This window comes from Tachysurus fulvidraco, chromosome 10 (assembly GCF_022655615.1).
Source record: "Tachysurus fulvidraco isolate hzauxx_2018 chromosome 10, HZAU_PFXX_2.0, whole genome shotgun sequence".
Taxonomy (NCBI): domain Eukaryota; kingdom Metazoa; phylum Chordata; class Actinopteri; order Siluriformes; family Bagridae; genus Tachysurus; species Tachysurus fulvidraco.
Genome location: NC_062527.1, coordinates 12,153,384 through 12,178,668, shown reverse-complemented (window position 1 = coordinate 12,178,668; position 25,285 = coordinate 12,153,384). Strand labels below are relative to the sequence as shown.

The 25,285-nt window shown below is 38.1% G+C and overlaps 1 protein-coding gene across 2 annotated transcripts in view; it reads left to right on the top strand.

The window, feature by feature from the left end:
• Window positions 1-25,285, top strand: part of LOC113659969 — a 182,471-nt gene that overhangs the window by 54,785 nt on the left and 102,401 nt on the right. Inside the window, exon 6 of one of the 2 annotated variants that reach the window (XR_007144084.1) lies at window positions 20,810-21,619. The exons of the other annotated variant lie outside the window; for it this stretch is intronic. The gene's annotated coding sequence lies outside the window, so the exon portion shown is untranslated. Of the gene's footprint in view, window positions 1-20,809; window positions 21,620-25,285 lie in introns of those variants that run through there. 2 annotated transcript variants of the gene reach the window in all.

Below are 25,285 nucleotides of genomic sequence, written 5' to 3'. Positions count from 1 at the left end.
CTGTGGCTTCTCCTTTTTGATGACCACTCTTGGTTTCTCGCTGTATACATTGGAAGAAAACAATTTCTGTCCGTAAGTTCTGGTGGTGTTTTTGTTCTCGTATGTCCAAGTCAAAGTAAACTCTATTACTTTTGTAACAAAGGAGCCATGGAGTGCACTTTACAGTGAACGCTTTTAGTACTACATTATCAGCAGCTCATTATTCACACCCTTAATCCTGAATGGGATTCATTGTACCTTATTATCATATCTAGTCTGCTAGACAAACAATATTAATCTTTCAAAATGCCTTTTATTATGCAATCCATTTGGCAGCTGACTTTAATTGCATAAGCAGCCTAAGCAGGTGTGACTAATGTGTTATTCTCTTCTTTCCCCCATTCTTGAGTGGGTTTATCACCCTTAGAGACTGATCTGAAGGAGATGCAGCACGGCAAATCATGACTGATTGTCTGGGGCAACTGAGAGATTTGTTTCTGTGAGCATGGGTTAAAGGAAGAGAAGAAAAGCAGGACTGTTTCCATATGAGTGTTTCCATTAATCCTGAACTACAGCCACTGGGATACACTGGCCATCTTCTAACATGTGTTCACTATTAGTAGTAATTCAGAGTGTAGAATAGCTCAGCATGAGAGAAAGATGGGTTTACAAAAGGGACACGAGTCAGTCTTTATTACATTTACATGACCTGGGTATGTGTGTACATTGTGTGTGTGTGTGTGTGTGTGTGTGTGTGTGTGTGTGTGTGTGTGTGTGTGTGTGTGTGTGTGTGTGTGTGTGTGTGTGTGCTTTGCCACTCTAGGTATTTTTACCCTTTCACATAATTGTGATATAATCCAGAGAAACTGTGAGGCAGATATTTGTCATGCTCCCTTGTCAGATATTTCATGCTATATTGCATTTTAAAAGCCATAGTGGTTTTAGACCGGCTGTCACACCTGTAAATTGCCTTATGTATTTATGGATCAGGTTTTTATATAGGAAGTGCTGAGGGATTTATAAGTTGGCAAGAAAAGCTTTTGTCTCAGATAAGATCTCGAATTAATTTCACCCCAAAGGATAAAAAAAACTTTCCATTATTTATAAATTCTAATGAGGTGAATTTTTTAAAAGAAAAAAAAAACCTTAGGAAAGCTTTAAAATGTAAAACCTGTTCATAAACGTTATACATTTAAACCATACTACAATAAAAATTTTGTTTATTAAACCCACTTCATAGCAGAAAAACTTTTTTAGGTTGGAATATTTAAGGTGATTCATAAAAATAGCTCAAGCAAACTTAAAGGTTTAATTCAGGAGATTCTATGTATAAAACATTAAGCTATTTTTACACGTCAGAGCATTCTTGTCACTAAGAAAATGACAGGAAAACCACAATTATGTCTCAGATACTGTATGTGTCATAGGAACCTGACACAATTTATATGACTAGTGTTAATGTGAGTATGCTAGAAAGAAAGAAAGAAAGAAAGAAAGAAAGAAAGAAAGAAAGAAAGAAAGAAAGAAAGAAAGAAAGAAAGAAAGAGAGAGACTTATATTAAAAGTCATTCATTATCAAAAAAGAGACAATCTTTGAACAGTTTTTAATGTTTTAATGTTAAATTATTTGGCAAAAATGTAACATTAATTGGGACTGAAGTAATTTCTAAAAAGCGGTATGACTGCATTTACACAATAGAGAAAGAGCCCTAAATGAGTTATCAGATTAGAATTACAATTAGAATTGTGCACAAAGAATAGTTAATTTTAGATATTTCAAGCCGATCGGAGAAACAAAGCACCAGATCTCAGGGTGACACAGCATACTCAGGCTGTACATGTTGATAGAGTTTGTAAAGTATTTGTTAAATTTCCTCACTAAATACAGATTTATAATACAGTTACACTCTTTTTTTCCCTCCTATGCAGTAAACATTTGAATCCTTTTGATTTGTTGCAGAAAATCAGTACGATTCTTTCCAATAGTTTTCCAAAATATCGGAGAAGCTTTGAAACATTAGATTGGAAGTTATTCACTCGTCCGGACTAACAGTTTTGTCATAACATTTCGGCTCGCAAACCATATCACACATCAGATCTCATTTGTTAACATGTAGTGAAATCAAATTAACCTCTTATACTCCCAGGATCCCATCAACATACCGACATCTGTCTCATGACTACATCCTTTTCTTTTTACGATAAACTAGTTAAAGTGATGCTAATATACTTTAAGATGATCAGCTAAATTGTAAACAGAGACATTGAGGAGTTTAACAGTAGCAGTGTACCTAGAGATGGCCTGTTTATTTTCCTTCTTGTTCCATTTAAATACGCCCTTAGTGTGCATGAACAATCACTGAGTTTACATTTACACCAAACCGATGCAATTACTCTCCTTCTGGTTGGCATTACTGTGATTAACTGAGTATCATTGATTCTACTCAAATTACTTATGTTCAGTCTCACCAATTAGTTCAGAGTTCTGAAATCCAATAACTAGTACATAATTTCAGAGGAAATGATCTAATATTAGAATTTAATGAAACATTCATGAACACTATCTTTGACCAGGCCTCATATCAAGTTCCCATGTAATGTGTTTGTAATTATTTAATTAAGTAATGTTAGTACTGTGTCATTTTTAAATCTGTACACACATTCCACTTACCTTTATGTCGGTACCAAAATTGAATGACATTCTTTATTACTATAAAACAGAGTGAGTACACAGTGGGGAAAACTCTCACTGCTATGCAATCAGTGCGATGCACTTTACCAATGAACTTCTTATCGATTGCATAACAACATGACGTTCACATATCATCTGCCGATCCGTATATCCCCTCATATTTCCTTTTTTGACATGTGATTGTTTTTTTTTTAACTTTTTTTAATCTAACGTACCATACAGTTCTTCACACTGCCTTATTATTTTGAGTGTGTAGTAAACTGGCACGATGTTGATTTTTCCCTGCTAGTGTATCACTATTTAAAAAAATAAGAATAAATGATTTAATCATCCAGAAAAGATGACAGGAAAATTAGTATTTCTCTCACTATTTCAGGTTTAAAGTGAGTAGAGGAGGGCAGAACAACATTAACAGCTGTGTAGCAGAGATGGGGGACTCGAGTCATATGACTTGACTCGAGTCAGACTTAAGTCGCAAATTTGAGACTTGAGACTTGCTTGACAAATATTTAAAAAAGACTCGACTTGACTTTGACTTGACATGCATGACTTGAGACTTACTTGTGACTTGCACATGTGTGACTTACTCCCTCCCACCTCTGCTGTGTAGTTTAGAAACCCAGCTGGATGGTGAATTTTATGAGATTCCTCAGCAATACTCAGTGAACAGAAAATATAAACTATAAACAAACAAAGAAATAAACAGTGACAGTACACTTTCATTCAAATTCTCTTACAAATCAGTTGTCTAAATCCCACATGATTGACATGTTCAGAGTTAACAGAACAGGGAAAGTGTTTGAGCTCATCTGTGTGAAATGAACAGTAAAGGAGCTTAAAAACAAATCAGTGCACTTAATCACATTCCAATGTTCATTACCATTTTTTATTAATATTACCGTTATTCCTTTCTGTTGGTATTGCTAATAATGATTTTTAATTAGTATTAAAATATAATACATATAATAGAATTTTAGTTAGGTTGAACATGGTTGATAGGTTGATAGATTTTATTTAATATTAATAAACTCCAGTTACTTTTGCAGAGAGTGACTCCCGAGAGCATGTGAGGGACACGTCATGTGTCGTTTTTATATTGAGGATTAAAAGACAGCTCCTTTAGTATATTTTTAAAGGAATAACTTAGTTTTCAAGTGTAGAAAAGTTTGAACCATATGTCCCACATGTACCCTATTGGTCTTCATCCTTTAATATTATTTTTATGTGAATTTTTTACACATTATTTTTTACACAGTGTTATTTAAAGAGTATATTTACTTATGTAGACTCCTGTATACCAGCACTAATTACTGTGTTTAGTTGTTGCTCTGACACACACACACACACACACACACACACACACACACACACACACACACACACACACATACACTCACACACTTTAATATATATGAGCCTCAGTGTGCAGTGCTTTGTGAGGTGTTATTGAGTTTGGCTCTAGTAAGGGACATGCTGTGGTGACGGCTCTGTTATATGGCTAATGGAAGTTCTCTATGATTGGATTATTTTGTTGGCTTTGGAATTATGTCATTCTTGACCTGGCCAGAAAATGAGGCCATGTTCTCCATTCCTGTCTGCTTTGGAGCTCAGCAGACTGTCATTGTGAATATCACACTCCTTCATGAGCTGTTTCAGAAAGAGAGAATTACTGTTACTGTGTGTGTGTGTGTGTGTGTGTGTGTGTGTGTGTGTGTGTGTGTGTGTGTGTGTGTGTGTGTGTGTGTGTGTGTGTGTGTGTGTGTCTTTTTCTGTCTTTTTCTCCCTCTGCTGTAAACCTCTCAGCTTGTCCTTGAACACTGACTGAATGTATGAGCCAAGCTCTCGGTACATGATATATTCGTAGAGTACAAGCAGAAAAAATCCTGATATTTCTGAAACCTCGTAAAGCATAGTGTAAAAGGTGCTCGGCCTATCCAGTAGTTTCATCAGTCTAAATTCAAAGCATGTCTCTGGACTGGAGCTGTCACTTGGATGGGGAGTCCCTCTCCTATTGTACTGCACTGAGTTTTGGCCCAGAGAACAGAAAGACATCCCACAGGGAAGAATCAGTTCAGAGAGGTGTTAGCTAGAGTTATGGAGACTATTAGAACTGGAACTTTGTGTGGTTTAGTAGACATCTAAAGGAGACTTGAGGATCCCTGGCCTTGTTCTGTTGAAGCACTGGGTTGATTTGTGAGCTTGATACACAGTTCCAAAGATCCTGAGGCACCATGCTGGATGGGATGCTGGTAAAAATTTAGATATATGAGAAGAGAGGATGTATTTTAGTGTGTGTGTTCTCAATTAACTCCCTCACACAGCCATAAGATCCATGCAATAACAACCATGTTATATTCAGAGAGAGGGATGCGATTAGAAGCCCTAAAAGGTCAATGAAAGGTTTGGTCTTTGGCTTATTTGTGATGCATCAGAATGTCTAGTGTTAACAGTCAGTTAATCAAGTTCTTAGTAAAGTCAGGACATTCTCATTTTAAAGCCATTCAGGGTAGTTGCCACTTCACTACTGTTGGGAAAAAATCTGCCTGGCCATCATCCCTCAATATCTGCTTGTAATTTGACAAATTTTTACTTATCACGTTATACTTTTATACTTCAGAAAGTTCTTGTTGCAAATTTGACACAGCAAATATAATTTTTTTGGATTTTGTTCCAGTACCTACCAAGAAAATTGAAAATAGTTTGTTCCACAGTTGTAACTGTCATATAAAGTTGTGGTTACCGCTAAAAATTGAGTGAAAATTCCAAAATGTTACAGTGGTACCAGGGGCAGGAACTTCCAGAGACACACACTTATGTCAGTGAGAGTCTGAGACTGAAGTCACTTATTATAGGCCTTAAATGGCTAGCTAATTATGGTGCAAAATACAGTACAGTCTGAGTTATGCAGCACAAGACTTATCCTACTAGAGCGGTGAATTGACCTGCATTTAAAGACTGGTACTGTTATGCAATTGTACACACAGGGTTTTTTCTGCATGTTGTAAACCTTTTAAGCAATGATCCATGTTTAATGGCTTTGGTTATGACACTATAAATGGACAGTGATAAATGTACTATGTGTAATTCTGTCAGGTAGTTACTGTATATTTTGATTTTGTTTGCACCGTTTCTGGCTGCAGCTCCATGAAAGAAGCATTTAGATTTAGATTTTGACCCAAATAGCCAGTGGCACAGGGGTTTGGAGTGGCAGTCCAAATAAACTTAGGTATTCTCAAATACATTGGCTTTGCCAAGCACAACAGCCATGTTTGCTTATGTGTTTATCTAGACTTCCTATATACTTGTAGATATTGTGGAAGCTGCAGAGGAGTGAACGAGAGGCCTCCGTCTGTGTGTGTGAGGAGCCTGTGAGGATTACATGTAAAGCTGATGTGTGTATGGACTAATAATGATGGTGTTATCCAACTGCTGCCATCTTTTCCAACTTGGTTCTGTTAGAGTGCATTAACCTGGCAGCTTCCTGTGCATCAGCCAAGGAATACAGACCAGACCTGTGTGTGTGTGTGTGTGTGTGTGTGTGTGTGTGTGTGTGTGTGTGTGTGTGTGTGTGTGTGTGTGTGTGTGTGTGTGTGTGTGTGTGTGTGTGCAGGCATGCTCAAGCATCCTTGCATAGTTCAATTGCTGCGTGTGTATGTTTAGGAAAGAGAGCAAGAGGTTTGTTGTATGGTGTGTGCCGTGGGAGCGTATATTGAAGCGTGTGTGTTGTGCGTATGTATGGGAGTAGAAGAATGAGAGTGTGTGTTCTGTGAACAGAGGGATGTGTTGTGAGATTGGTGGCTGCTGAGAGATTTGAAACCTTGCACAGGCATGCACAGTATGTACGAGTGGGGCATTGGGTCCAGAGCCCGGCTTTGTGCTTTCTGACTTAACAAACATACGCCAGCTCAGGGAACCTGCATAAACATGGACTCATCTTTAACAGGGCATTAATTTTATGCTATCGGTCTTGATCTCAGAGTATTTCAGCTGAGTGATTGATCCAAACCTTTAATCTTAAGGAAAACACCAGGCTATTCCTGAGCATACATGTTATATTTGTTTACGCATCACTCCTACACAATCTCTATAGTCTGTTACAGAGATCTGTCTGTTAGCATAATATTTACTCTGGATGAAAGTCAAGACTTTTGTGCTCTTTATGAATATTCTGGATTATTACTTCTTTTCTTTTTATATCCTGGAATAGGATTTTCTCAGTAGCTCTGCCAGGTTTTTGATAGAAGAGTCAAAAGGGTTAATTGAACTTCCTATAAAAGAGCCTATTGAGCTCAAAATAAACCTTTTTGTACTTCCACAATGGAGTCTTGTACCAGAAAATAAACTTTCCCCTCATATCATAACATGCTAATTTTACAGTCCATCTCTTCAAACCTGGCTTGCAGGCCAAGTCCATATTAAATGGAATATGAAATGAAGAATAAACCTTAGACACATACTGGATTATTTCATGCTCCATTACACCTCAGGGACAGCAAGAATGAGAAGAGTAAATAGAGTTATTTTTGCTGCTTCTGCCAGGAAGAGACTCCTCACCATGAGACAGAAAGCATTCCCAGCTTCACTGTAGTTACATTTTGATGTCTCCATTGAAGTTTGTGTTTATTGGTCCGCATGCGAGTCAGATGTTTGATTAGTTGTATTTCTTTCATTTTTCTCTTATCCCGTACATTTATTTTTATGATTTTTTTTTAGAAGTAATACATTTTATTCTGGCTCGCTCCACACTCCGCACTTCTTCCTCCCCCTGTACATGAACCCTCCAGCCCCAATGTGCACAGTTGATCACTTTTGAGTTGTTTGGTTAAATGTCATTTTCTGTTTTTTTCCAACTAGCTGCTTATCAACTATTTCCCTTTAGGTGGTTCCTAATTCTATCAGATGTCCTCAGTGACTTCTTTACGCTTGGAACAGGATGCTGCCTGAATCTAATATAGTTTTACCTGTTGTCTCCCACAGGCTGAAGTGTCAGCCAATCGTGAGTCTCGGTGAGTTAAGCATATGATCTTTTTGGCTATGAAAAATGAGGTTATAGTGAATATATGGTAATGATGTTTGACATTCCGTTCCCCTGTGTTACTTTTGGCCGCAGGTGAATGATTATAGAGACATCCCTGTTGAGCCACAACTGAATCGTTCAACAGTAGCCGTTCTGTTTTGGGATGTTTTTAATAACCATCAACTAATGCATACAGAAGTACACACACACACACACACACACACACACACACACACACACACACACGCACGCACACGCACACACACACACATACAATATTTAAAAGATGTTAATCAACCTACTGTACAATGCATGTCTTTGGACTTGGGGAAGAAACCAGTGTAACCACTATGAAGCCCTGAAGCACAGACAGCACACGCAAACCCTGCACACACACACTACACACACAGACACAGACACAGACACAGACACACACACACACACACACACACACACACACACACACACACACACACACACACACACACACACACACACACACACACACACACACACACAGGGCAGAAGCAGGAATCATACCCCCAGCACAAAGGTGCAAGACAAACATGCTAGCCACTAAGATCTCATGCTCCCACCCCATTCCCACACTGAATTAAAATAATCCTAAAGAATAGATGACTTCACCACTCAGACAGTGACAGTAATACTCGCACACCTTCTGACTACAGTTCAGAATCAATTCAGAGATAAAAGAGCCACAAAGACAGATTTAAAGTCCAGGGAGTGATGAACCCTCTTTATGCTAAATATTACGCTCTCTCTTCCTGGTTGATTGATTTTTACTCACTCATCTCTCACACACTCTCTGACACACTCTCCTTTGATATCTCTTGAATTACAGACCCAAAAGAGCCTCATTTCCTGTCGTCAAGTAGGACGATCTGTATGTTAGTATGATGGACACTTTTTTAAATATTATTTTCTTTTAGGACAAGGAGGTCACAGCTTGTCACTGAATGATGGATGATGAGGCTCTTTTAAAGGGACATGGTGTAGAAGGAGCTACAGAAGTATAAATGTAATAAGACTGCAAAAAGGTCAACATGTCTGAAATCTCAGTTCCAGTATTAGAGATCACATCATATAAATCTGATTTCATTAAAGAATCCAGATCATGTCCTGGAAACAGTGAGGCAGGGATGCAGCATGGATGGGACTGCATGAACACACATTGACACATAGGGTCAATTTACTCACCAGTCCATCTGCTGATACTGTATGTTGGAGAGGAATGATGGGAGGAAACCAAAGAGCCTACACACAGGGTGCATCTCATTCAGCTCCCTAGTTCGGTCTTTAGGCCATTGTTTAGAGACTCGGCCTTACTTTAGTGGTTTTTAACTTTTTTTTTGAATTGTTCTGTAAACAATTTGTTTGAATCTTTAAGTGTCTAATGATTTTTTTTTTAGCTACCTACAAAATGAAGTATTATAACAGAAACACTGGGGTGGCAAGTGAGTGATATGATGTGATAGACAATTTAAAGGCAGAACTGAAGGTCATTTAAAAATGTTGTTAACTTGACATGTTATGACACTGGAACATATTGTATAAGATCCATGTGTTCAAAATACCAAGAGGCATGTTTTTACAGGGGCAATTCTTATTAAATATAAACGCAAAACGTGTGTGCAATAAGGAATCTGTGTTTTGTCGACGTCGCAAAACGCATATGGCCGACGATTGATTCCTTTTCATGCTCTGGGATCGTCCTTTGATCTGCTTTCTTCGTGTCAATTTAAATCAGTGTGTACTTGCATGCATGGGAAAGGCCAGTGTTTAAAACGAGACCTAAAGAGTCCGGTAGCTTTTGGTTTGGTTTAGCTTTAACTGCCATAACTGTAGCAAAGGAGAACAGTTATCAGTCTTCAAGAATGACATCAGAGACAGCTTCAGATTACACAGCTCTTGAAATATAGTCGAATAATTATAAGTGTATGGAGTAAGACAAGATCCAAAAGATGACTGGTAGCTTGCTCACTTGTGTAAATTACTTTATGTGTCTGAAATAGTGTTTATATGCATTTGTATTTGTGTGCATTCCTTTAACCAGGGCTTTTTCCAGTTTACTGTGTGGTGTGCTACCAGCCTTTGCTGAATTATGACTGCAGTAACGTAATATTTCATCAAGCCAACATTAAACTCCCCTCAGCAAAGAGGCTCTTAATCAACAGCCCGACACCTCACAATTGGAAAGCAATATGTTAGTAAATTATGTTAACAACTGAAAAAATAATTTTTTCAAATCTTTAATCACACACAGGCCTTGGTTTCTCAGGACCTTTGGCACATGAAGCAGGTTCTTAGACAATGCCACATGGCTTGTGTTAACCAATCAGTCAGTTTATTTGTTTATGTGCCTGCGATGACTATTGATAGGTTTTGGGCACACACTAGTGCAACTCTAGAGATTTTGTCTTTACTCGTGTGGATGATTATTTCACGATTCCTGCTCAAAGCAGAAAATGGGCAATGCTAAAAATGTCTCTAAAGTGTCACACAGATGGCTCTAAAAAATGAAAAAAGTGGCCCCGATGAAGCGTTAGCCCAAATGGATCATTGTTGTTCTGTCACTTTTGCAGGGACAGTCTTCACATTTTTACTCTTTTAATGTGCTCTGTCCTATGTGAGTTTAAAAAAAAGGGGGGTGAAAAAATGTGCTGTTCAGAGACAGACAAATATTGTTTTTCCTGAGTTGTGCTGATTTATTCCACATTGGTTCACACACACTGGGCCAAGTGTCAAATTTGCCAGCCAAATTGAGGTGTGTGTATGTGTGTGTGATGCCCCTGTTTCTTCTCTCGTTTGAACATATAGAAGTGACTGGGCTTCTCTGTGTATCGTCTCTGTCTACCTACTCTGTCTTTACACGCAGAAACTCACAGTAATTTTCCACTGTTTCACTTCACTTGCCTGTTATTTATGTTTTTCTTATTTCATTTCCCAGCACTGAATTTCACAGCCAGCTGCAATATTATACTTCTGTCTCCTACATTTCCATCCAGAAACAGAGAGCTTGAAAGCAGTAAAATTTAGCGTGTGAGAGCAGTTTTAACATGCCCCTAATTTTTAAAGTGCATCATAAACCAAACCAGATTCAACAACAATGCCCTTCCCATTGCCCCAAACACAGACACACACACACACACACACACACACACACACACACACACACACACACACACACACACACACACACACACACACACACACTAGTCTCAGGGAGGTATCGAGACAGCCACCCCCTGGCAGTATCTCATAAACAAAAACAGATACATACACACGCTCACATACTGAAATCATTTCCTCTTATTAGCTTTGCTCTCATGGAGCTTAATGTATGTACAGTACAGTATATACAGTGTGCTCTGTGGGTTTATTCACTTTGCAGACTTTGAAACACTGCTGTGGTTCTACAAATTTCTCTGCTGTTATGGAGTCGATGAGATTTTCATCTCAATTAAGTGCCGAATCTGAGATTTAGGACAAAGATTTAATCAGCTCCCACACTGACAGATCTGTCAGCAGTCCTCGTTTCATAAACTATTCATTTCTATGGCAATATTTTAACAGATACTGTAAAAAATGCTTTTACTGTATGTGATCACACAATACAGATCTATATTTCAATATTTTTTCAATTTGATGAATTAAATCTCTTTGTTTCAGGCAGCGTAAAGAGACAGGGATGTCGGTATGTGCCTGGCATGTTCAGCAGTGACATTTATGAGAAGGTTTAGTGTTCGGTAAATTAACTACATGCAAAGGGATGTTGTTAGCACTCAATTAGCACAGTAAAAACACTTTCCATCTGAGACTCACTAAACTTATCGAATTAGGGAAAACACAACAGGACCTCTCTTTGTCTTTATCCAGCCTTTGATATTATTAAACAGTTATATACTCATTGAGTTTAATCAGATTGGGCCGTAATTTGCAGTGAGATTAGTGAATGGTTTGTTTTTCCTTTCTTTTCTTTCTGGCAAGGAAATGATTATGCAGTCGATGCAGCATCTGTATGAAACTTACACACTAGACACATTGTTTTAATGCTGGCAGATATTGCTCATCCCCTGTCGAAATACAGCTGTGCATTTGGCCTGGTTCCATTTCATAAGGCATAATTTCATCAAAAACTTGTCATGAGTTTATTAGCGCCAGCCTGAGTGAACATTTACTCCATGATTTCAGGCTGCACTTATTTTGAGTGTGAAGTGTATCACATTTGTCACTGATACATAAACACTCTCCGACATATAAACAGCCTGAGCACGTATTTAAAAGTGCATTTAAGTGTAGGCAGCTTTTGATCATTTTCATACAAATAAAGTTGATTTTGCAAGAACATTTTAAGTGTGAGATCATTTGGAAATAAAAACTCTACCTACAGTAGATCATTCTCCAAAAAAAAAAAAAGACAATAGCCAGTTTCTCAGTTATAAGGCAAGCATTCAGTTCTTAATTGTTTGGCATGGCCAAAAGTATGTGGACACCTAACCATCACACCCATATGTTTTGCTGCCCCAAAGTTGGAAGCACCCAAGTGTCTACAATGTACAGTAACCTGTTCCAGCTTGACAATGCCCCTGTGCACAAAGCAAGGTAATACGAAGACATGTTTTGCCAAGTTTGGAGTGTAAGAACTCGACTGTCCTGCAGCTCAACCCTACTGAACACCTTGGGATGAACTGGAACACTGACTGCAGCCCAGATCTCCTCATCCAATGTCAATCTCAGTAATGCTCTTGTTACTGAATGATCACAAATCTTTACAGCCACAAAATTCTCGGCCACAGCCCTCTCAGAAGGGTGGAGGTTATTATAACAACAAAGAGGGAATAAATCTGCATGAGATCTTCAACAAGCATGTGAGTGATGGTCAGGAGTCCACAAAACCTTTGGCCATATAATGTAGGTCAGCCTGAGTCTACATATTTGCTCAGAGTTGGGATCCAAACCATTTGTGCATTTTTTATTTTATTTTGATTTTTACATTTTTTTAAATGGAACTACATTTACATGACAGTTCCAAAGAATTAGCTCCCGTAACAGTTAACCAGAAGTTCAGCTTTACTTTTGGGAATGTTTGAGCTATGAAAGCAGCTTCTGGAGTCCATCATCACGTTCTCACCATTCTCTAAACAAAAGGAAATTTCCTGGAGTCAGACAGGATGCACAGCATGACATGATCTGGAGCTTTAGGAGAACAAAGCAAACTTACACATTACTGCACTACAAGTTCTGTAATGTCTGTACACTCAGGGCCTGGTTTGCTGGTTTTTGTGTGTAAAAACATTTGCAAACACCCACAAAACCACTCCCGTTGATCTAAAAACATGGCCTTCAAAGACTTGACCACCTTGGGAATGGAGAGGAAAGCAGTATGACTGAAGAGCAGGTACTGAGTTTGCAAAGCCAATGTTCACAACTTGAATGCAAAATGATATTCACTCGGCTTTAATAATGGCTGTTTTTTCTCAAAGTAATTAGAAAATTCCTTTAAATAATTATGGCTTAATATTACAGCATCAAATTTCTAAATAATTTGTTTATCACATGTTCTACATTGAAATCTATCCTAACCCATACCTTGCAAACAAGTCAAACACTCATTTAATTTGCATTTATATTACTTAACCAGATCACACATCTCCTCAGTGATTAATCAGCATTACAGTTTATGTGCAATTCTGAAGTTTCATTCAAATCTTTTAAATCGAAATTTGCCATTAAAAAAGAACAAATAACATAAACATAATTTACATGTTGTTTTATTCGATATTTGTCTCCATAGTGTTTTGCACTTAATGATATTCGCGAAACTATTATTGTTAGATATTCAAAAAATATCTGTTTCTGTTTAACTCCATCACACAATTGAGCCAAGCTGCCATACTGTACTTATTACTTGTCCCACAGTACAAGGCAATGTGAGTGATTTTTTTTTCCATATTGCAAAACAGACTGTTTGATAACCTTTTCTCTTTATCGGATTATACAATGAGAATGCTCAAAAAGTAGACTTGCGTTCAAATACAATTACTATGATCTGGATACATCATCAATCAGTGACCTCTGTGCTTGTGCAGAAAGAACCAGTCTTGCATAATCAGGAACATGACCTTTATACAGTATAAAATGAGGGTTTTGTGTAAGTTTTTTCAAAGGAGATTAGATTGGTGTTTGTTCTCTGATTGTTCCCTAAATAGATTGAAGCTTCAATCTCTCTCGGTGTTTACGCTGATTTTATTCAACCGTTGCACATCTGTTATGCCTAAAAGCTCCAGATCATGTCATTTTATACACTGTAGATGATGTGTGGTGATTGGGTAAAAAAGGACAACGTGGAAAATGGGTTTTATGTAATGGATATTTTTTCGGGCCATTAGCAAGTATGGGGCGGAGCAAGAGTCCTAATGTTATATTAATTAATTATAATTAACCTTTATTTTGTTTCACACCATCATATTCCATCCTATTGGTGGCTTTTAGCATTGCATCTACACTAACAATCAGAGATTTTAATGAAACATTTTGGACACTTTTTGGAAATTTGTTATTGGCTGTCTTTGGTCGCACTAACACTAGTGAGCAGCTGCCGGTGAGTACATCACATTATGAATTCTAACACCCCTGATCTCAACTTCCAACCCTAAAAGTCTTTTATGATGTGTGATTTCTGCCTACAAAAGCAAAATCAGGCTGAAAAATTGAAAGAAAGAAAAGAAAAGAAAGTGTTTTGTGAATGTGTGCACTTTTGGTCTTAAAGGGCTTGGCTAGTGAACCCCAGCTCTAGTTGATTGATGACTTGTGTACTAGAGTAAAACCCCCATTTTGAGGGGGGAAAATTAGAACTTGGGGTTGGAGGATCAAATGTGTATGACTTCATCAACATTACCCAACTCCATATGAAGTTAATCAAATGTGGCAAACTCCTCTTCTGCAGTGCAATCCATGCATTTAATCTCATCCATTTCATTGCCATGCCGCTTCACTTTGCATGAACTTTGTATATTTTGAGGAAGTCAGCAGTAAAACAAAGTTTACCAAAAAATGGTGGGTAGCATTTCACAGCATACATCTCGGCACAGCATGACAGCATATGCATTCGTTCAATTTAATCTCACAGGACTATTGAGCAGCTTCTGATATATGCTGTTTGTGAAATGAATTGTGCTGAGTGTGGAATGAGGCTGTTACATGCTTACGCTGCCTTCATGTAGGTTTGGAATTGTTATGTATGATTTTCCTTCGAGAAAGTTCAACTGAACGATTCTTCCAAGTTCAGAATGTTGATGAGAATTCTTTCTCATCAATAAACATTTCAAGTTACATTACACACGTTTCAGGGCTGCACAGCTCAGTGAGAGCAAAAACAAAGAAGAAACTATATTTGGTTTTTTTTTTTTCCAGCTTTGAAGCAAATAAACAAAGAATTTGCAATTGCATATTGCCAAGCGGGAGGCTCACACTGCCTAACCTAGTTCAATTAAACTTAAATAAATAAATGAATAAAAACATACCCATGAAATGTCCCGAAAATGTTTCTATCCCAGAACTGGGATATCCTGTTTCCATCCCAAAGCTGTCAAGCTGCTGATTTTCACCCACGCATGTGCGAGTCATTAACTATAAACCATTGCAATATTGTTGTTCAGGCCAATTCAGGACCACAAAGTGCAATAACCATGCCTTACAGTAACTATAACGCTTCGACTATTACCAGCATTGCTGTGAGCTGTAACTCTGCTATCTTGCACCCTACTGTCCTAAATACATCATGTGAAGTTTTGGTATAAAATAGCTTTCATATGTGTGGCACTCTGGGAAAATCTGCCATGTAATGCTGTGGCTTCATTCTGGCAAGCAGCCAAAAATGACAAAAATGTGTTTTTTCTGATTGTAACATATTTTGACAGCTCAAATTTAGGAAACGATCTTAATGCTCTTGTTTATTTTTTAATGTAGACTGTCCTCCTGCAAAAATCATATCAATCACATCAATAGATAAAGATCCAAAATAACAAATGAAGTAAAATCTACTTCCTAAACACACAGGACCTTCTAGCTAACTGTGTTTTCCTCATTCAATGAATGTCCATCATACAATGTACTGTATTGTACATAATATATTAAAATTTTATTTGCCACATACGGTACACATACAGAGTACGACATGCAGTGAAATGCTTTAAGTTTTCGCATATCCCAGGTTATTATGAGCCTGGGATCAGAGCGCAGAGTCAGCCATAGTGCGGTGCCCCTGGAGCAGGTGAGGTTAAGGGCCTTGCTCAAGGAGCCAACATTTATGTCTCAGCAGCTTGTGGGCTTGAACCACGACCTTCTGATCGGTAACCCGAAGCCTTAACCACTGAACCATCACGTCCTCAATATATATTCTATATTATTTAGTATAGTATAGAGAATATAGTCTAAAAGTCAAAGTCATTTGTCCTGTTGTTATTAGACTGTGTGTTCAATTTGCTTCAAATGCCACTGCCTTGGCCTAGAGCCCAAGAAAGTACAATTGGGTACTCACTGAATAAAACAGAAGGCATTCTTTACTTAACCCTGGCCAATTGTAGCATCTGTCGGTTAATATATGGAATAAATAGTAGTTAACATTCTTCCAGAAAGCATATGTTAGTATTTTTTCTTTCAAATTATAGGTGTGTTATAGGCAGAAGCTAGTAGTTGATAATGGTGTAAAAATGCTTAAGAAACATGCAAATTAACCGTGTAGTGTCTTTAAAATTAGCCACTTAGTCATTTAATGAGTTTTTTGATCCAATGCCGAACCCAGAGGTAGTAAAGAGGCAGGGAGTGAGTGAGTCCAGTCTTGTGAGCTGCTTCTCTGTTTATGATAAATATCATATAACCCCATATAACCCCATCACCAGATTTCATCACAAAGCATTACTTATTACATCTTTCAGTCTGATTGTCTGTAAAATCTGATGGCTTTTATATGTGTTGTTGAATGTACGTGCTTGGCTCAGAGCCATGCACTGCTTTTTAATGGCTCCTATATAGTGCTTGTATAGGGCTGGGAGCCTGGGGCATGTGTTAATGGCTCTCTGGTTGGGTAAACACTAATGAATTCTCCCAGGTGTGACTAATGCATACATACTTCGCATGCTTGCCTTGCCCATCTAGAGACAATAGGTTTACGAAAAGTTGTCTATTATCTTTAGTGACTGCAGACAGCCTTCCTGCTCATCAGTCAATGACAACACAGTACTTAAACTCCTGAAACACACAGTTCATATTGCTTCAATCCATTAGTAAAAAGCAGTAGTTTGTCATTGTAAGAAAAAAAAAGACTGAATATTTTCTTTGTGTCCAGTGCTTCAGTACTGGTTTCCAAATACAAAGCCTTAGTCCAAATCCAAACACATTTTTTGATTGGATTATTATATCCTTTGCTCAGTTAATCAGCTCCTGGACAACAATTCATAATGTCATCACCTGATGTCCACTAAACAGTGGGAATGATTCATACAGTAAAAATGCATGTTGAGAAATGAGAAAACGTAAAACTTAGTACCAGCTACATTTGCAGGAATAAATGGCTTGTGATTTAGCAAATATCTATCCAGTGTGTATTCCTAACAAGGCTCTGGATCCACTGTAACCAAGGAAAGAATGATTACTGCAGATGAAGGAATAAATGAGAGTTAATATATGCAGGCATTATAAAACTGTCAGCAGTGAGTCAGGCCAGACAGTTAAATTACTTTGTTGGCTTTTAGACAAATGCTTTTATTTATAGATTTCATCAGTGGCGATAAGTACAGAGCAGAAGGTTGTAGCAGTGGTAGTGGTGGTATTTCAAATGTAATTTTGTTCATGAATATGAATACTGAGGAGGTTCACTCGTGCATTGCTGTAACAATGTTACCAGTGTGCTAGTTTTATGAATGAGATTCCAGATCACAGGTTTCCATCAGGAAGTGCCATGAAGGCTTAAGGTGTATCTGTGTTATGTCTTATGTAATTAATTACTGCCTTGTGTGTATACACATGTGCCTGTCTGATGTCTATATAAACATGCATGTGTGTGTTTGGCATTTATGTGTATGTACAGTACAGGTAAGTGTATCCTGTTTACCCATGGGAAAGGCTAACAACATTTGATTTGTTTCAGACTCCAAAATGAAATTCTCAATTCTGTGTGTGTATCTAAATCCTCACAGTAGGCACACTGTTAAAACCTTGGGTGTGAAAACATTCCAGCACCAATGATAGAAAACTGCCCCAGCTGTGTACAGTATGAACCCGGCTGCTATGTGTTACCCAAAGACTGTTGTTCAGTTTATGATGGTAAACCTGAATCAAAAGAGTCACTCGTGCAAAATTAATAGCAGACCTTTTAGTTAATAGTTTACACACTTTTCATTTCTAGCTTTTTAGCATGTACCTTTATCTGTCATTGATAATTGCTAGAGTCACTGGATTTTTCATGGCACCACCTCCAGTAAAGTGTATACAGTACATGGTAGTGTAACTAGCCAGTCAGATTGCAGCCTTTATGATTTGGAAAATTGTGACAAATTTAACATTTTTTGAGCAACAATGTCATCAACTACCACACAGCTGTACAAGGAAATCTGGAATTCAGGACCTGGAAGAAGTTTGGTACCAGGATGTAGTGTAGCCACCCATGACCAGGAGTCCTTGACCTAGAACTAGTTGTATAAGCATCCTCCAGGAAGTGGAGACCATGCATCATAGAAAGGTGAAATGTTACAGATCACGCATGGTGATTTTTTTTTTTTCTTCTGTTTATCAGAAGCCTTTTTAGGGCATCTGCATGGTCCCCATAACCCTGATCTGTACAGTCTGTTATTTTATCTGGTCCTCAGTAACCTCCAGCCTCAAGGGACACACATTTATAAGCTCATACATACACTTACACTTGCAACACTTTACACACATCTTCTCTTTACAATGCACTCTTTTTTGCCCGGTGTTAATTCGAGCCTAATTATGCAGGGAGGTGAGTTTAATCCCATCATGTTTCTGGTGTCACATATCCCTGCCTTTATTAGAACGCTGTGATTCCCAGTTACCTGGCCAGTGGGAACATGCTCTTGGCCATGGCATGGGAAGGTAATAATGAGTCTTACAGACATACCATGCTTTGAAGAGAAAGGCCATGACCTGCACGTCAGCATGGGCTATGGGTGACTGGTGCCATGAAAAGGGCCATTGTCATCTGAAGAGAGAGAACGAGAGGAGTGCACTAGTTGTAGATTGCTAAAGCACATGGCTACTTGTATCTCTTTTTAGCACAATCTCGTTTTTTCCCCTGTTTTTTCTTTTAAGTTTCTTTTACATTTTTCTTTCATTTATCTAGAGAAGGTAATGCTTTAAAATGTCTGAAATGTCTGAGCAGATTCAGTGTGTGTTGCATGAGAGGCGTTTTATTACTATCACCTCACCATCGAAACATACCCATCTCCTCAGGTACAGACTGTTAGAGTTGACAAAATGTAGAAAACTGTGGATGGAAAATATATAAACCTTTCTTGGCAGCTTCTAAGCTTGACCTACTGCATAATTCCAGCTAAGTGTATTCTCTAGAAATGAGGCCCCCGAGTTAGCTGAGTTATATCAGTGTCCCTCTGTAACAAAACAGCACTTATATATATTAGATCTGATCAGTTTTGTTCCCTTAAATCAGATCCTCAGCTACAACTCTGCAGTAGATTAATATGGAAAAAAAATCTGCAGTTCAGTACTGTATGTCCTAAAGCGCTGTCTTAAACACTTCCATACAAACGACATTCCCTAAATATAAATGAGGTACTTTAGCGTCTATCCTTAAGATATTGGCTCAGACTACAGGTAAATCCAGGTGAGAGATCTGTTGAGATTTTGATCCCAGCTCTTGTACATGATCAGTCACAGTCTGAACTTGTCTCTCTCTCTCTCTCTCTCTCTCTCTCTCTCTCTCTCTCTCTCTCTCTCTCTCTCTCTCTCTCTCTCTCTTCTGATGCATTAAAACATATCTATTAACCCCTTGTCTTTTTCTTTCTCAAGGCACCCATCGTTAATGATTTTTTAAAAGGGTCTTCTGTGTTCGATTAATGAATCACTTTATACTGGCCAAGTTTATTTTGGTTGGGTTAACTGGGAGCTTTTAATAATGTTCTAATCATGCCAATGGTACTTCCACACAGAGACGTCTTTGCTCAGCCATCTGTTTCAGCACTATAGTACAAAAGGATATTACACAGATGCTTTATTGACTCAAGCATATGAGCAATATCCTTTTTTTATGCCCTCATGTGTGGAGTGAAACATTTTACAGACTAAAGCAGCGTATAATTGCGTGTCTTCACAGGTCTCCAAACAAATGTTGTGAGATAAATATTTCATAAACACATTTGTAATATGCATAATTTCATTGTGCAATAGCAAAATTATGTCAGATTTAAATCCCATTAAAAGACCTTGCTGATCTTAGTTATTTGAAATGAAGAATTTTTAAACATTGACTATTGAAAACAGGCCCCGTGAACGAGTGCAGTATCTTTTTCCATCCATCTGCTCACCAGAGCTTTCTTTCTGTTCCTAATTTTTTTTTTGGTTTTGAATTCTGTGCAATTAACAGCTTTACATGATGTGATTTTATCATCCCTGAACCTTTTAATGTTGATGACTTGCAGGGTGGAGAAAAGCAATGGGAAAATTTTGCTGTCTTCCATCCATAACACCAAAGTATCACGTTATTCACTCAGGCTTTCATTTTATATATATATATATGATTTTTTTCCTCTTGTTTCATTTCATCATATTTTTGGGTGGCTGCTTTTACTCTGTTGTGCTTGGAGTAGTAGTGGGGAAGATTCTATATCGCATATGTCTATGTTTTTTTTTTTGTTACTGTCTGTGCCATGCTAGATGCTCTAGATATCTATAGTTCTCCTAGAAGGCAAGTGGGACTGACAGAAAGCTTGCTGCCTCAATCATTAAAACCCATTACTTGGCTGTACATGACTCTGAGATATCTGTGATACAGATGTTTCTGTCTCTGTGCTCTTTTCCCCTCCCTTATGTTTTTTTTTCATTCCCTGTGTTCTTTCTCTTTCCAGATTCTAGAAGGTGAACTTTGAGCCAACCGCTCCAAGTGATCAGTCGCTGTCACACTTGTTGTGTATCTTTTTTGTATGGTCTTAAATGTTGAATGTCATATTTATTGCTCTTGTAACTCCTTAGTGAAGTCTTTAATAGTTTTTTGTTAAAAATTATGGAAAGATAAGGATACAGTCAGACGAAGTGTAGAGGTTGTAGAATTTTCCATGACTGTCAGGTTTTGTATTTAAGTGTGTTCCGCTATCTGCTTCATTTAAAAATGAAAGAATTGCACTTTTGCTCTTCTACTTCAAGCTATTTCTCTTTCTGCAGATGTGTAGGCATTCCACCGAGCCACAGACTTAGAACTATAAACCAACCATGATTCTCATCTGGGACCATGTTGTTGCATATGTGCTGTCAGAACAGCCCAGAATTGGCTTAAATAGCTGAAGAGATCAATGGTAGAAAACTTTAATTTCCCTAATGCTTGCTGATCTACAACAGACGCTGCCCTGTGTCGCATTAATTAGCATCTTTTCAGCCCATCAATGTTGGATGACGTTTAACAGCTAAACATAAAAATGGATGATTGTAAGCAGTGTATTTAATGGCATAAACGATTATAGTGTAACAAAATACATATCATGTCTTAAGTCATTTTTATCTAGTCTTTTATGGCTCTGGAAATGCTATTGAGCATCAATGGTTTTAAAACCATTTACACTTTGATACTGTATCTTGCAAATTCTTCAATATTGTGTGTCAGCTGCATGTCAACTAGTCTGGATTGTGATTGAGGGAGTGGGAATAAAATGTGTTGAGTTTTATTCCATTTCTTTGTTTACAAAAAAGCTGGTGTAGTGAAAATATTTGTAAAGAAAATGCAGATGTACACAGAATCACGTAGTATACAATACCACATATTTGATATGTTGTGACATAAGCCTAGTGTATGTGTACAATGCAAACAAACAGCAAACAGGTGCAAGGCTGACCGACATAAGCTTGCAGATTAGTAGCAGCAAACATACTCATTAGTATAAGCAAATATAGTCGTTAAAATATTAACAAATCCGAAGAAGTAAGGAATAAACCTTAAGGCAGAGAGAATACAAATAAGCATCAATCAAAAGAGCAGTAACAAACAGAGAATGGGTCCGACTCTGGAATCAATGGCAGGTCACACAAGAGACCACTCAGCGAGGTTTACAGTTTGTTTGTGAGGCAAGGCTCACTGATACTGCTCTGAATCTTACGATCGCCCATACTCACACTGTCTCTTAAAAATACTGTTGAAGCGACATATTGTCACATTCATTAAGCAGAGGGACAAGGACTTCATATATAGAAGCACACTGTAGCAACCAAAGAGACACAAATAATATTCTCCATAATGCCTTTGATTGTTTAAAACTTAGCAGGTTGCTCATTTCTCGATTGCTGTCACTCAATGGGTTTTTTGCACCAGCTATCGTTAGTATATGGTGTGGCTTTTAAAATACATTGTTAGGTTATAAATATTTCTGTACTCTTTATCAATAATCTTTAATTAATCACAGAAATAGGCCTACTGAAAAATGAAACCAGTGCATTTCAAACTATTGACATCAGAAGTGGTAAATATTCACATAGTAAATGTATAGTTTGGGCTGAACTTTTCTTCAAATCCTGTGAGATCTTTGCCAGACTCACATTGCACATTAAACACAGCTTTGATGGGGAAAAAAAAGCTTGCTTCTTCTGGGGAGAGGAGGGGGAGACTGGGGGAAAAATGACTTTAAGTGCCAAATCCTTGGAGGACTTTTGAAGAGATTTATAAGCAGCAGATAAGGTTGATATACATCTGCAGCCACGCTCGCTTCTTTTAGCCTGGCCAGGGCTGCTGCCACTGCCAAAGCCTTTAAAAGCAGAAGTTACATTCCTCTTGTCTGTGTGAGAGAGTCTATAGCCAGCGGCATGGAGAGATTGAGATGAAGATAGGTGATATTTGAGGAATCAAGTGGTAGCCGACAGGTCAAAACAATGGATTCAGAAGGGATTGAGGATAAACTGAGCTCTGCACACTTCCATGTGTGCATGACACTGTTCTTCATCCAGCACTAACAGCCATGGCTGTACAGTATGATTAGAGCACATGACAGAGCTCCCATACATGCCAGCTTACAGCACCAGCTGTATGGAATAAATAAATGACACACACAATAAAAAAGGACCCTTTATGGTGCACCCGGTCAGTGGAAAGCCCACTGGGAGGAAAGCTAAAAGAAGCGTGACAGTAGCACTAATTAGACCAAGCTGGAGACGTGCTTATGAGATTTTGGTATTGAAGCAGTCTGCTTCGTTTGCCCCAGGTAATACCGCACAGTGCTTCTGTCTTATTCAACTGCACACGCTCATACACAGAGATATCACACATTCACTGACACACACATGTTGAAGCAATCTGGTGAAATGTAAAGAAAGCAGAGCTCGTGGCAGAATGTAGCGGTACACCACATCTCAGGCTTCCTCTCTTTCGGGATGTTTTGTCAGTAATGTATTTGACACAGGTAACAGACTGACAACCTCCACATTTTCTCTCTAATTCATCCTTCCAGTCTCTCTTTCTTTCTTTCTTTCTTTCTTTCTTTCTTTCTTTCTTTCTTTCTTTCTTTCTTTCTTTCTTTCTTTCTTTCTTTCTTTCTTTCTTTCTTTCTTTCTTTCTTTCTTTCTTTTCAAACTCTCTCTTTCTCAGGCCTGTCAGTGATGAAGCCCAAAGCACAGCACCTAGGTCTCAGTAAATGTCAAAAGCGCTCTTTACGTCTGTACTTAAAGAATGAAATCAACTCTTTTAATGCATACCACCCCTCGTGTTGGGTGTTTATAGCTTCCTCCATAAAGGGGATGATTAAGTTGATATGCCTCTTGTAAAAAGTCAACCTCTATTTACAGTTCAGTGGTAAAAGATACTATATATGTAACAAATGGGAGCCAGAGGCAGCTGGGCATTATTCTTTATTTTGGTGGCTCCATGAATTGTGGTTGGTGTAGAGGTCAGATCACACAACAAAACCTGCTTTAACAGGCTAATGTATAGTCATAGCCAAGAGTAATGACAAAGGAAAGCATGAGCCCTTGAAATGAACTACTGAGAAATATAGAAAAGCGATAAAAACAATAGGAAACGATAGGCTCTAATTTAAAAAAAGCATGCTGAAGTCCTTTCTGAAGTGATCATGACTATACCCTCTCCCTTCCACAGCCTCCACTCCACACTGAGAACTCTGACTGTCCTCTTTAGTACGGGCTGAAAGTAAGAGCTATGTGGAGCACATTTTATAAATTTAGTAATCTGTATCGAGGAACCCTTAAAGGTTCTATGGTGAAATCTACAGCTCTTGTACAACTCTTTTAGAAGGTCATGAGCACTCAGTTATCCAATAAATCCTTAAGGATTTTAAGAGTTTACTGTTGCACAGTCACCAGTACTTAAAGAATAATGTGATACAAGATCCACTAGCACAGTTTTCAGCAGTTCCAATGTCTCTAGTCTGATTTTGTACATTTAAAAACTGCTAACAAACAGACATTTTCTGATGGTCAAGTTTGTGTTCCTTTTTTGTTGCAATTGGACTACTGTTTGGAAGGCTGTGAGCTTTATTTCCAGGACCACCAAGCTGCCACCGCTGGGCCCCTGTGCAAGGCCCTTACCCTCAATAGCGCAGTTGTATAAAATGAGATGAATATAAGTCACTCTGGATACGGGCATGTGATAAATGCCATAAATGTAAATTACTAAATCAAAATATTCATATACTAATTTTTTATTACTTTATTTTGACAACAGTTCCCGAGTCATAGTATCCTGTGTAGACTTCATGACGTCAGAACTGACAGCAATGACTGTGTGACCAGTGATGCAACAGGTGAAAACTGATTAGGGACGTGTTCATATTCTGGCTATAACCGGAAGCTAAAAAAACAGGACCAAGTCTTTTTGTTGTCTAACAATTATATAAGATTGCGTACTATATTTAATCATTTGGACCTTTTGTAAAAGTGTCAGTTCTGCAGGTAGAAACAACTTGATGATGAAGAGTCAGAGGAGATAGGCCAGACTGATTCAAACTGACACAATGTCACCAGTAGCCCATATAAATACTGTTTCCCACCACAGTAAGCAGAAAATCATCTCAGACTGCACAGCAACCGCTAAACTTTGAGGCAGATGTGCTGAAGATCACCTCAGGTTCCACTCCTGTCAGCCAGAAACAGGAATCTGAAAAATATTAGGAATCTGGAAAAACACTGCCTAGTCTTTTTCTACTGCAGTTGAAGTGGATATTTTGCAGGCCTGGCAACCCTGTGCATCAGCAGACATTTGACTTGAGTGCTAATGTTTAATTAGCCATGTTTAATTCTGATACGTTGAAAGATTTGATTTCATTACATGCTGTTTAGAGTCTGAATCAAACACAAGTCATTATTAGGTTTAAATTATTGAATCAGTTAAA